This window comes from Arachis duranensis, chromosome 3 (assembly GCF_000817695.3).
Source record: "Arachis duranensis cultivar V14167 chromosome 3, aradu.V14167.gnm2.J7QH, whole genome shotgun sequence".
NCBI classification, from domain to species: domain Eukaryota; kingdom Viridiplantae; phylum Streptophyta; class Magnoliopsida; order Fabales; family Fabaceae; genus Arachis; species Arachis duranensis.
In genome coordinates this window covers 111,108,610-111,121,542 of record NC_029774.3, presented here as the reverse complement: position 1 = coordinate 111,121,542, position 12,933 = coordinate 111,108,610, and the positions used below count along the sequence as shown (strand labels likewise).

The 12,933-nt window shown below is 31.1% G+C and overlaps 1 long non-coding RNA gene across 2 annotated transcripts; it reads left to right on the top strand.

Annotated features, from left to right (window-relative positions):
- Nucleotides 1-1,540: 1,540 nt before the first annotated feature.
- On the top strand, nucleotides 1,541-3,217 carry LOC107480176 (uncharacterized). 2 transcript variants are annotated; one of them, XR_002371571.2, is made up of 5 exons: nucleotides 1,541-1,869; nucleotides 1,956-2,249; nucleotides 2,656-2,705; nucleotides 2,809-2,913; nucleotides 3,077-3,217. It is a non-coding gene; the product is annotated as an uncharacterized LOC107480176 (long non-coding RNA). The 2 variants fall into 2 exon arrangements; XR_008007420.1 differs by lacking the exon at nucleotides 3,077-3,217 and having other exon boundaries at nucleotides 2,809-3,048.
- Nucleotides 3,218-12,933: the final 9,716 nt, after the last annotated feature.

Below are 12,933 nucleotides of genomic sequence, written 5' to 3'. Positions count from 1 at the left end.
TGTAGAGTAGTTCAAGTGTATCTTTATTATCCAAAATTTGTGACAAAATTTTCTCCGCAAAGAAGGCTTGGTTCTGGAAAGAAATTAACCCCACTCAAACCCTCAACTTTTCACAAATTCTGCAACTTCTTCATCTTTTTCAAGCACAAGATCTTCTACTTCAGGTATGAATTGGGTTAAGGATGCCTTAGTTGTAGAAATCTGATTGTTTGACATCTCCATTGTAGAAATCTAGGTATTCATCTATAAAAATGGGGACATTATAGTTACTTATACCCCTTTTGACTAAAACTACAATTTTTCCCTTAGTTGCTGATTCTTATGGTAATTATTTACTGAGACTGAAGTTGATTTCTTGAATAGGTGAATGATTTAATGTGTTATATGTGTAATATTGAAACACTTTTTGTTTTGAAAGTTTTTGTACTTGATTAAATGTTTTTCTTTGATACTTTTTTTTCTTTTAAACTGTTAGTGCAGTAATTGGCTTTCTGCTAAAACCTATGGTTTAAAATTGTTTGTATTTGATTTTTTTATTTGTTATTAATTTATTTTTTTGCTGACCTCTGTTTGTTCTGTGAGTTATTGGCATGAGGGTTTGTGCGTGATTCTTATTATTCGAATCAACCTGATGCTTAAATACATCTAATGGGGTGCGTGATTATTGTGCTAACAAAGATGGAAAAGTAAATATTAATTGTTTATTAGCTAAAGAAATATTAAATCCCAATCTTTTTCCATTTTTTATTACAAGACCTAAGTTTCAGGAATAGTCGATTTTTCAATACAAAACACCACTTCGGTGAAACTTATTGCTATCAAAATTTATAGATGGTAGATAAATAGAAAATTTTTAACCCAAAAATAACTTATTGCTAGTTTAATTTGTCCGAAACTCACTCTTCATGATTACCTTTACTATATGATTAATGCCAAGAGGGGTACTCAGCAACTTGGCAATGATCTAAGAAAATCGTAATCTTGTTAAACTATTCTTCTTTTTTTTTTAAAAAAAAGAATACTAAATATGTAGATTGAAATGAAAAACAAAAGAAGGCTAGAAAGAAAAACATAAATCCGAGAATGTAGGAGGAGACCGAGTCCTATTTATACTAACACAACTAACTAGTTCTTGGATCCTATGTCGTCAGCCAAGCTCTATTCTGTGAATCTTGGCTAGCCGGCTGCTGGATATCTTGTTAGACATTAGGCTTTGGATATCTTTGAAGAAATCATTATTGCTCCAGCTTCTTGTTTTGGAATAGATTCCTATAACTTGGCATTGGAGTCTCAGCTCAAATATTCTAATCACACTCTTTTTGTAACTGTCAAGTTAGATAAAAATCAGAAGTTAGTTTGTTTCAGATTTTGACAATTTGCTGCACTATATCTATTAGACTAGCATCTATTATAACAGTTATTTTATTTTCAGAAGTTAGTGTCGATTAGTTTCAAATTATGATCATTGTAGAACTTGATAGGAAGGAATTTGATTCAAGAGCTGTAATCTTACATGTTTCTAAATTCTAAGTGATCTGTTCTCATTGTTTTGAGTTATTTTAGTGCCATTTCTTAAAATCATTGGTAGTTTTTGGCAAATATATATCTGGGTTTAAACACAATCTAAGAAGTTCCTTTTAAGACATGAAATTGGTTATAAAGTGAGTTGAGTTGAGATTTAAGAATATGTGACTGCAATGGGAACTTATGCAGATTGAAGGGTATTGGGAATATAACAAGTTCTATGAAGAAGGAGTTTACAATTGTGCTGGGTGTGCAACTCCTCTTTACAAGTCTTCCACTAAATTTGACTCTGGTTATGGTTGGCCTGCTTTCTTTGAGGGTTTACTTGGTGCCATCAATCGCTCAGTGAGTTCTTTTTCTTATTCAATATTTGGATATTCATCTCTCTTTTTTTTTCCTTTGCTAACATTGATTGAATAAACCACTTTCAGCCAGACCCATATGGGAGGAGGACTGAGATAACTTGTGCAGCATGTGGTGGCCATTTGGGTCATGTTTTCAAAGGAGAGGGGTTCAAGACACCCACTGATGAACGCCATTGTGTTAATAGTGTTTCCTTTAAGTTTATTCCAGCTAATTCTGCTGCTTAACCATTATGGCCTATGTGTTGAAAATTGAGAGAGCCTTGTGTTTCCTTTCTCATTTGTTCTCCCATTTGATAGGTTGATGCTGAGAGAGTCTATCATCGAAATGCCCTTGTCATTCTAGAGAAACTGTATACTGAGGTTAGCCCTTGTAGCTTGAACTACAAAAATGAGATTCAAGATTCAAGAACTATGTTTGAAGAGAGATTTTATACTTTTACCAGAACTTACCATTATATATATAGTTTCACTATCTTTTTATTTAGTAGCTTTTGGGAGTAGATGCATGAGTAGATATTGCGAAATATGGTATGACGGTATGACCATCTTTTTCTTACTCCTTGTATTGCTATGCACTAGAGAGATTGTAACTGAAACTGGGTAAAAGAAAGTACTGATCAGGTTAATGATCTCTATTTCTATAGTTATAATATTGGCTACTGAATTGGATAGACTAATTTTGTACAAATAGTTTTGTCAGATTAATGATCTCTGCAGTTATTATTTCTATTATTGCTATTGAAGCTTTTTCTGCTCAACTCATCAGGTAAAAAATTCTGGAACTTGTTCCATATGCAACCTATGCGTGACCAGAAGGTATAACTTATCATAATCAAGTGAAGAAGTTAGCTCTTTTAATATTTTGCCACACAAATTTTGTTTTGGATGGATAAGCACTTTTTTTTACTCGGTTCAACAGAGAGAAGTACAGTATTTTATTGGTGTTCAACTCGACGATAGCCAACATGTGGAGCCTCTTCACAACTGCATCACAGAAAATACTGCAAAAGAAGGAGAACAACTGGTTTGGACTCTATTCAAGTGCTTCATTAATTTACCATATACTGAGTCTCAAATCATTAAACTCTATTAACATCATTACACATTCAACTTGTGCCAAATATTGAAGTCTCCAAAACCTAAAAATGGTGACTTCCATTAAAATTTTTGTAACCTTGGTTTTGTAGATCCTGGACAGTGGAGAACAGGTTTTGTAGATCCTTGGTTTTGATGACAAATTTCTGCATGTTCACTATGGTAAGAAAAAGAATTGTTTGTTATTTTTTTGGTTTCTAATCTTAATTTTGTAATGTTTATAGTGCTGAAAAAAGATGAGACACTTTGCTACTATGTGCAAGAATGTAAAAAATAGGAAGTCTTTCATCAAATTTTGTCACAAGTGCCTCTTAAACAGGTTAGTTTCAGTTTGAAAAAATTAGTTATAAGTAGAAAGGTAGAGTAACAAATATCTTTGGTTGTGTTAAATTAGATATGGAGAGACTAGAGAGAAGGCAGAAGAAGTGATGCAGCAAGAAGAATAGATTTATATGTGATATTGAATGAGGAATGAACCAAAACATGTTGATAAATACATTTATCAAGGATTAGTGTAAGGACCAAGTTTCTTATGTAATGTGTATCAATTTTTTTTTATATGGAATGTTCATAGAGTTTAAGTGTTATAAGATTGTTTTTTCTTTTCTCATAGTATGATCTCATTTTATTTGCATTACAAAGTAAACGTGTACAATGATTATTGATTAATGAAAGAGGCTATAAAGATTTCATTTCGTGAATTTGTGAATTTAATGAAATATTTCATGTTGTAGTAATTAATTTTAGTGATAGTATATTTTAATGAATTTAATAATGAAATATATTTTGTTGAAAGATCATTTTTATTATTTAAAGAAATTATTTAGTATAATTATATATTTATTTTTATTTTATAATATTCAACTCAGTTAAATAAAAATGCAGAATTATTATACATTATGTTGTATTAATATATATACAAAAAAAGAGACCTAAGGCTACACTTATATATAGTAGCTATAGTATACCCAAAAAAAATAGGGACCTAAGGCTACGCTTATAAAAAGTAGCTATGGTATACAATGGGGCTACGCTTTATAAGTGATGCAGTAGCGTTGAAAAGCGTAGCCTATTCTGGAAGAATGAAAGCTGAAAAGTGTAGCCTTTGGTCCTGAACAGCATCACTTAAAAAGCGTAGCCTATTCCCAAACGCCAAAAGCGTAGCCCTTGGTGCAGAAAAGCGTAGCCTTTGAGAATAGGCAATGGCCGAATAGGAATCACTCCAAAAAGCGTAGCTGTAGCCCAAAAAGCGTAGCCGTAGCCTAAGGCATCATTTTTTTTCACTTTTAGCTACACTTTTTAAGTGTACCTGAATGGGTGTTTTTCTTGTAGTGTTTTCACAAAACCTTACATATTAAATGCGTGAAACCTAAACCATACCTTGGCCGATCACCACGTTTGGTCCAAGGTAGCCACTCAGTTCACACACACAGCCCCTCAAGCTTGAGAAACTAGCCAAAATCTTAGCTCCAATCACCACCAAGTTTTCAAATGCCCACAATTCAAACTCCAACATATACACTTATACACCTAATTTCACATACATCACCATACATACTCAAAATTCACATTTAATATACTAGAACCGAAATTGGCTAGGGTTTATGAACCTTACCTTGTATGTGCTTCAATCGAACCAAAGACCACTCATTCCTCAACTCAATTTGATCCTATAACATCAATTTATCCAAAACTTTAACACCCAAAAACCTTAATATTCTCAAATTGAAGAAGAGAGAATAGGAGCTGAGATTTTTATTTTCTCACCTGAAAGGTACTGAACTTTGTAGAGCTCGTCACTGCGGTCGCATGGCTACAAACGGTGCGGCAATCAGAGCTTCGGATCAAAAGTTACGTGAGTTTGAATGAAATCAGGGGCTTATGTTCATGGAGGTGTTCTCTTCCCTCTTTCTTGCTGAACCTCAGCATTTGCATGTGAAATGGGAAGGAGGAGGAGCTGAGTTCATTAATTTGGTGATTTGAGTTGGGCCCATGGGTTCGGTTTGGATTCGGTTTAACCGATTCGGCTCGTTCAGCCCAATCTTGAACTAAATTTTTTAAAATTAGTACCAAAATTCTTATTTTAATTAGCTTTATCCAATTAAATTATAAAATTTTCATTTCTAATTTCTCTAATTAAAAATTAATTTATTGATTAATTATTTACTAATTTAACGAAGTTTACAGTAAGGGTTAGGATAATTTAGAAGGTCTCTTAAATTTTCATAAGCTCATATTTGATGTTTGGTGATGATTTGATTATGCTTGATATTTTTAAGTATTTATGTGGATGATTGAATGATGAATAAGTTATTGATATGATTTACGATTGTTTGGTATGAATTTTGGATAATTAAATACATTGATGATGATGGCCGATTGTATGAGATGTATTTAAGACTAAATTATAAGTTTATAAAAGTTAAAAATCAAGTATATAGTTTATAAAGTGATGTTTAATGAAGTTAATTAGGTAAAAGATTGAAAGATTGGAAGAAAAATAGTTAAAAGAGCCTAAAAGAATCACCTACACAAGTTTTAAGTCTATCAAAAATGTATGATGTACTAAGTATGATTAAAATATAATTTGGAATAAAAATGGGTTAAAAGTATAAATAATAAAATATTAGACTTAAAAAATATAAACATAGAAGATTTAGGGATAAAAGTATAATTATATAAAAGATTCGGGCCAAATATAATTATGATAAAATTTCAGACATAAATAATAATTTTAGTAAAGTTTAAGGGTAAAAATATAAATATAATAACGTACTAAGATAATAATAAAAAATTAGTGATAAAATAGTAATTTAGGCTAATGAACAGTAAAATAGTCATAAAAAAGATTAAGGAGAAAATAGTAATTTGGAAGACACAAGGGACAAATTGATTATTTTGGTAAAAGATAAATTTAAAATAAGTAACTATGTAACTTAAGGTTAAAATAATCATGTTTGGTAAAAAGAAAATATTAAAATGAGTAATTATGAAATTTAAAGACAAAGTAGTCATCTTGATAAAAAAAAATGGGGTTAAAATAATAAAAGTGAGAATAGTAAGAAAAAATTTGTTATTAATGAAAAAGTATGAGATTAATATGATTTATTGAAGAGTAAAAGGTAAAATGGTCATATTAAAAAATATTAAGGACAAAAAAGATAATTATGATAAAAGAGAACATAAAAATTTTTTAAGAAAAGATTAAAGAACATCATACTAATTATTAATTAAGATAAAAGACCAAGAACAAAGACGTAACTTTTAAAGGACCAAAGATATAAAAGTTATTATGTGTAAAGAGTGATGCTAAAAAAATAAATTAAAAGATAAAAAGACATAACGGTAATTATATAAAAAGTTAAAGATAAAAGAGTAATTTTGAGAGTTTAAGAACTTAAAAGTTACTAAATAAGAGTTAAAGTTGAAAAGGTAAAGTAAAAAACTAAAGGCATAATTATTATTTCAAAAAAGAGATTAGGGACAAAACAATAATATTAAAGGTAAATGAGGATAGAATAGAAACTTTATGGGGGAGTCGAAGACGAAAAGACCTTCACCGACAAAGAAAAACTAATAAAAGCGAAATATTTAAAAGCTTTGAGAACATAATAAATCATTAATTAGATATTTGCTGGCAAGGTAGGGGATTTCTTCCTACTTGTCCAGTGCACGGACCTTATGCAAGGTTTGTGTTTTATTCTACTTACAGAGATTTGTTTGAATGTAGAGATACCTAGTAATTGCTAAATATTATTTTTCATTGTGTGTATATTATGGTATCAAGCTATGCGACGATTACTTATTGTCACAAACTGGTGGTATTTTTAATCACTTGACATGTATTCACAAACTCATGCAATTAAGAAGTCATATATAGGACAAGTTCCTAGGTAATGTCAGGCTGTAGGTTTTAAACCAATACATGAACTCATGACCTCTTTCCAATAGACATGCATCCTATTGGTTACTGCATTTTCTATGTGTTTAGACTCTGTACATATTTTATGTAATTGTATTTTATAATTATTTTCTATTTCTTATATTATGTGCTTAATTTGTGCTTGTTTATTATTCTGCTACTTAATTATTGTGATAGATTATGGTTTAGTTAACAAAAGACTAAAATTAGAATAGATGAATGAAAACAAAACTTGAACATAGAGTTAACACAACGACACATGTGACGATCTAAAATGCTAGAGCTATATCCTAGGATTGATATACAATTTTTTCCCTTCGTTAGTACCTTACTGGATAGGTTCTCACTCCCTTCTCTTCATTGTTCTTAAAGGTGGAGCTGATGATGACGTTCGCTAAACATTGAGGTTGTTGTCCGCTATGACCCATACTATGAAATATGTTAGCATTTTGGGAGATACTCATTATTATATACAGATATAAAAACTAGAATATTTTTTCTCTACTTGTTAATATTTTCTTGATGAATAAGATTTTAGGGTTTTCTAATAGCACTAGGTTTTAAACTTGGGGCTTCTTGAATAGATCTGGACATGGGAGGTCTTATATTTCATAAGTGTCTCTATAATATATAAAATACTAATAGTTTATGATTTGTATGGTTGATGCTATTCTCTGTATGTTTATATAAAGTCTTAGTGGTATTATGTGTTATAATCTATTTTATTTCGATGCCTATGATTATTGTATATTTATTTGCTTTACTAATTCACGCTAACCCAAAACAATATATAAATTCATATACAACGAGTACGATAATCTCAATATTATATAATTAAATACTAAACTTAGAACCTTATAAGTTGATTGATGAGTAATATCTAGCGATTAGCATAAGTCTTGACATACTAAAAGTTGAGTCGTTATATAGTTATTTTCATATGAAGTTAATAGTTAAAAACTATTAAATAATATAAAAAATTTGCATATGAGTATTTATCATTAGTGTATGCATACCAAACCGAATAAAAAAAGTTTATAATTGGTCATGTCTTTTAGTTGGAATGTTTTTAGATATTCTTTTAAACTTGGCTCAGCATAAAACCTATTAAATAAACTTCTAAATAAATAAAATATTTAAATTGGGTTAAAAATTTGATACACAAATAATAAATAACAAACTCTTTAATTTAAAAGTTAATATATTTAAATTTTATGTATAATATTTTAGTGAAAAATACATGAGCGTTGAATTAAATTTTTTCTTTTAATTTTGCTATATGTACATTTTATTATAATAAATATTATTTTGATATTAATATTTGTTTAACAATCAATATTCAATATACATTTTTTTGTTGATAAAAAATAAAGAATAAGTATTGTTTCGGTCTCTAAAATTTCGAACCAAAACTAAAATCATCCATGATCTTTTTTTAATTTAAAATGGTCCTCATCATTTAAATTATTTTCAAAACCACCCTTTAACTATTTTACCCTCACTTCACTAACTCTATCTCCATCTCCATCAGAACACCCATTTCCATAAATTTTCTCCTTCTCCTTGCTCCTGTCACCGCTAATCTAGATTGCCTTCCTTCTTCGATCTCGACCTTCACTTCCTCGCCTGAAGTGTCTCCATTCAGTCAATGCGAATGTCGGTGATGGTAGCGGTTTCGTTGGCGAAGTTGGAGCAAGGAACAGAGAGTGCGATAGAAAAGAAGTCCTAGAATGGGTCCTAGACATCGAGGGAGAATGGGTTAAAGATGTTGGCCCTTTGTCCTGTTCCGAAGAAGTTTGGAATCAATGACATTATTATTTTTGTTTTAAAGAAGCTTCGAATCATCTTCTTTCTTTTTTCGTTGGCAGTTTCGGAGAATAGCGACAATGATTTCAGCAGTGGTGGCAGCAGAGATAAAGGAGGAGAAACAGATATCAGATCTCCTCTTCTCATCCCCTTTTCAGTGGTGGTAGATGATAGGATTGAAGGCAAAACAAAGATAAGAACATTTTTGTCTAAAAAATTTTAAAATGATGATTTTCATTTGAAATGCAACATTGAGGACCATTTTGAATTAAAAAAAAATGAATAAGGACAATTTTGATTTCGACCTAAATCTTACGGACCAAAACAATACTTATCCCTAAAAACTAATTTAGTTACACAATTAATTAATAATACTTATATTTTTATAGATTCATTTAGTGTATAAATATTTTTTTAAAACCACACAAGATTAGACTAAAGTAGACTAAATGTTGGGCAAGGTCAAAAAACCCTTAACAAGTCGGCCAACTGATTTTACACCCGACTCAAATGTCAAAAGCCTAACCTACAAAAAGAAATGATAGAGAGCCATCAGAATTTATTGTTTTTAGACATTATTTTTAGCCATCAGCCAGTTTTTTCAGTCGAGTAATCCAATAACACACTTTAGCCTACACCTTTAAACATTGATAATTAACTGCTGGCATAGTTCTGAAAATCAAACCAAACTGGCCAGAGTCGATGATATTTACTATATATGAGCCATTCGTACTAACGGAATTGCATATTTTAGCTTATTTTTATCATATTTTTTTCTAAACCTGCTAGCAACAACCAAACACATCTTCAGAGATATATAGTATAAAATTAAATATCAATCTGACAACAAAGTCAAATAGCAAAAGATTATAGAAAACCTTCATATATACACCTCAAATTAGTTTATACAAACTTGACATGCTTATAGATATATATAGACTTATATATAACTGACAACTTTCCGGATGCCTGGTTCATATAAAAATCCCTAAGCTGGTACCCGAACTAACAAAAGAAAATAACAAACTCTATCCTTCGAAAATCTACAAAAGTAAGGGAAAGAAGAGTCTAAGAAAACAAAGACCATCTATCCTACATTCTTTCCATCATTGAGGCACAAGTCTGCAGACCTCATCTCAGGACTAGTCTCAAACATATCCTGTCGGATTTGAAAATACATGCTCCTCTGGTATCCTTATGAATATAACTCCAGTGGCGGCGACAAAGTCTGGATCTTCCATCTGTGGGGGAAAGGGAAAAGGAAGGGGTGAGAACTTATATGGTTCCCAATAAGGCGACATCGTGAAAACACATCTCTCTTGTAGAACCTAGAGTTCTGGTTCTATCGTAATAACTCGCTTCCCAAGTCTCTCGGCTACTTCCGTATTGCAGGCTCTGACATAACTCTTTCTTGGCATCTTTCTTTGGGATCAACATTGTTCCTACGCTATTTTCTATGACTATTATTCCTAATTTTACTAGCTTATTCTAAGCTTTAGAGAAAGTTAAATCATAATTTTAAAATACAGACAAGAATCAGAGAACAGAAAATTATCGAGAAGCACATATCACATAGCAGAAAGAATGAACAGTAAACAATCATAATCAAATGCGCAAATAATTTATGATGCATGCCTGTCCCTAGTGCAGACCATGAGATCATACGTCAGTTGTCTACCCACAACCCGACATTACTCGGAGCGAACCCCGAATATGGTTTATTTACTGTGTCAATCAGGCACATCAGGATCATCATGGGTGAACCTATGTCAGTTAGGATGCCTTGGCATCACGGATACCCGTGTAAGTTAGGCCGAATCACAATAACATTTCTATGTGCATCACAATAAGAAACAGGCTATCAGTTTGGCGAACATTCTCGCATTAGCAATCTTAGGCTATCAGTCAGGCAAGCACTTTTGCATTAGCAATTTGGCACAAAGGCCAGTCAAACAAACAATTCTCAATTATCCTTTTCAATCATTAGTTCTCATCATTCACAGTTTTTTCAATTTTCGTTTCTCATTTCTTTTCTTTTCATCATGCCTCCGCATCACCTTACAGCTAAGCATACATCCGCATCACCATATAACTAAACATACCTCTGCATCACCATGTAACTAAACATACCTTTGCATCACCAATTAACTTTAAACCTTCCTAGGGACAACTTATATTCTTATTCATTTTCCTGACTTGTCTAACATATTACCTTCTTGGCGACCAATCTTCTATTTAATAATTAATATAACAAACGAACTCAGATTCGTGTAAACTTTATGTCCACACGTTCGTATCGAACTCAAGTTTCATTTGTTTTAAGTTTCAGAGATATCCATCAAGTAAGTCACTGCTCTAAGTTTGAAAATCCTATTTAGCCTTTAATGCGCAGTAAAATATTAAAACCTATAACTTTTAACCCATAGCTTCTAAATCTTGAACTTTTGAGGGAAAAAAATATACATCATGAGGATTCTATCAAAACTGATTACACTCAATTTGGAGTTTAAGATCAATACTAATAACTCAAACAAGTCACTAAAATTACCAAACAAGTTTCAGAATTGTATATCAATAAAACAGTAAACCTTCTGTTTTGTAAATTACGTATTTAATTCTATAAAAATAGGATTACCCCAAAATTTGGTCACGTTGTTCTTCACATGCCAATATTTTGACTCCTTTTAATTTCAAGCCAAAAATGTATCAAAATAAAAAGTTGTGTAGGTTGAAAGTTGCTACTGAATTAATTCAAAAATAGATTTTTCACCAGAAATTATTTACTTTTAAATATTTTTATCTTCCAACCTACTCATTAGAAAATTCTGAAATTTTGAGAGGATGATCTAACCTCATCAAGGATTACCAAGAAATTATTACACGATTTTTGAGTTGCTAGATTTTGCCCAAAAATTCGTGCAAGTTGCTGGCTAATTTCAATAACCATATCGGCAAAATTTGGCGTAGGTTCTAGCTAACCATTTTGATTTCCTAAGCTTCTCATCATCTCTTAATCATCATCTATCTTTATTTCACTTGTCTAGACTTATTTAACTTAGTCTTAAAGCTCCAAGAACTGAGCTCTTATCCATTTGATCATTCATACATCATATGTTCATACAAGAGCATACCATTATCATAAAATTTTGCATGCTAGCACATCAATCATCATCATCGTTATCAAATATAATCCAACATCATAGCTAGCATCAACTACTCATTACATCATAAACAAACATTATTCGCATAAACACAAACACACAATTACACTAGCCTAACCCCTACCTCAATGGAGTTCACCCTTTCTTAAGAAATCGGTTCTAGCTCTCCCTTCCTCTTTCGGTCAACTTTACTTCAAACTTTGGCTAGCTCCTTTACTCCATCCCTTGTGTTTTTCTTGCTCAACTTGGTCACATTCTTGGATGCTTATGAAGGATTACCATGTTGTTCATAATACGCAGCGAAAGTAATAATGTAATCCTAGAGATCTATTTTGTGCTTAAACTTTATTCCAATAATATATAGATCAGATCTAAATACCTTTAGACGCTTTAGTAAAAACTTTATTCTTCAATTTTATGAAGACTCTATGCGTATCCACACCAAGACTAACTTTTGCTGTCAACTCCTTGACCAATGGACATCTGATCTAAATTGAGAAACCTCTTGCAACTTGTTACACACCATAAAATTCTTCTCCAAAAATTAGGCTCACATACATTTATGTGTGTAGAGGTAAAGGAATAAAATCCTTGTATTTTATTCTCATCTCCGTCACTTTCCTCTACTATTGGCATACATATATATAATATGAGATTTGTTACTTATTTTAAATTTGAATCTCAATTCAAATTTAAATCATATCTTAAAATTCTAAATCTGAATCCTTCAAATTTATGAATCATATCATAACTCAATTTGAAAACAGAATCAGTTAGGATCTCATCCAAATTTAGAAATAGAATAACTAATTATTCTCAAATCTCATTTAATATTCTCAATTATCATACTATTATTATATTCTTGGTGCTAGCAAAGAATATAATAATATTCCATTTGAATTAATATAATTATTTATTTGATCAAATCAAAATAATAATTAAATAATTCTATAACAAAGATTAGAACACTTGTTAGTGTGTGACCCTATAGGTTCAATACTAGCGGGTAGTAAATTAGTCATACTAAATTTACTAATCAAGGTTGGCGTCTAGCAACACT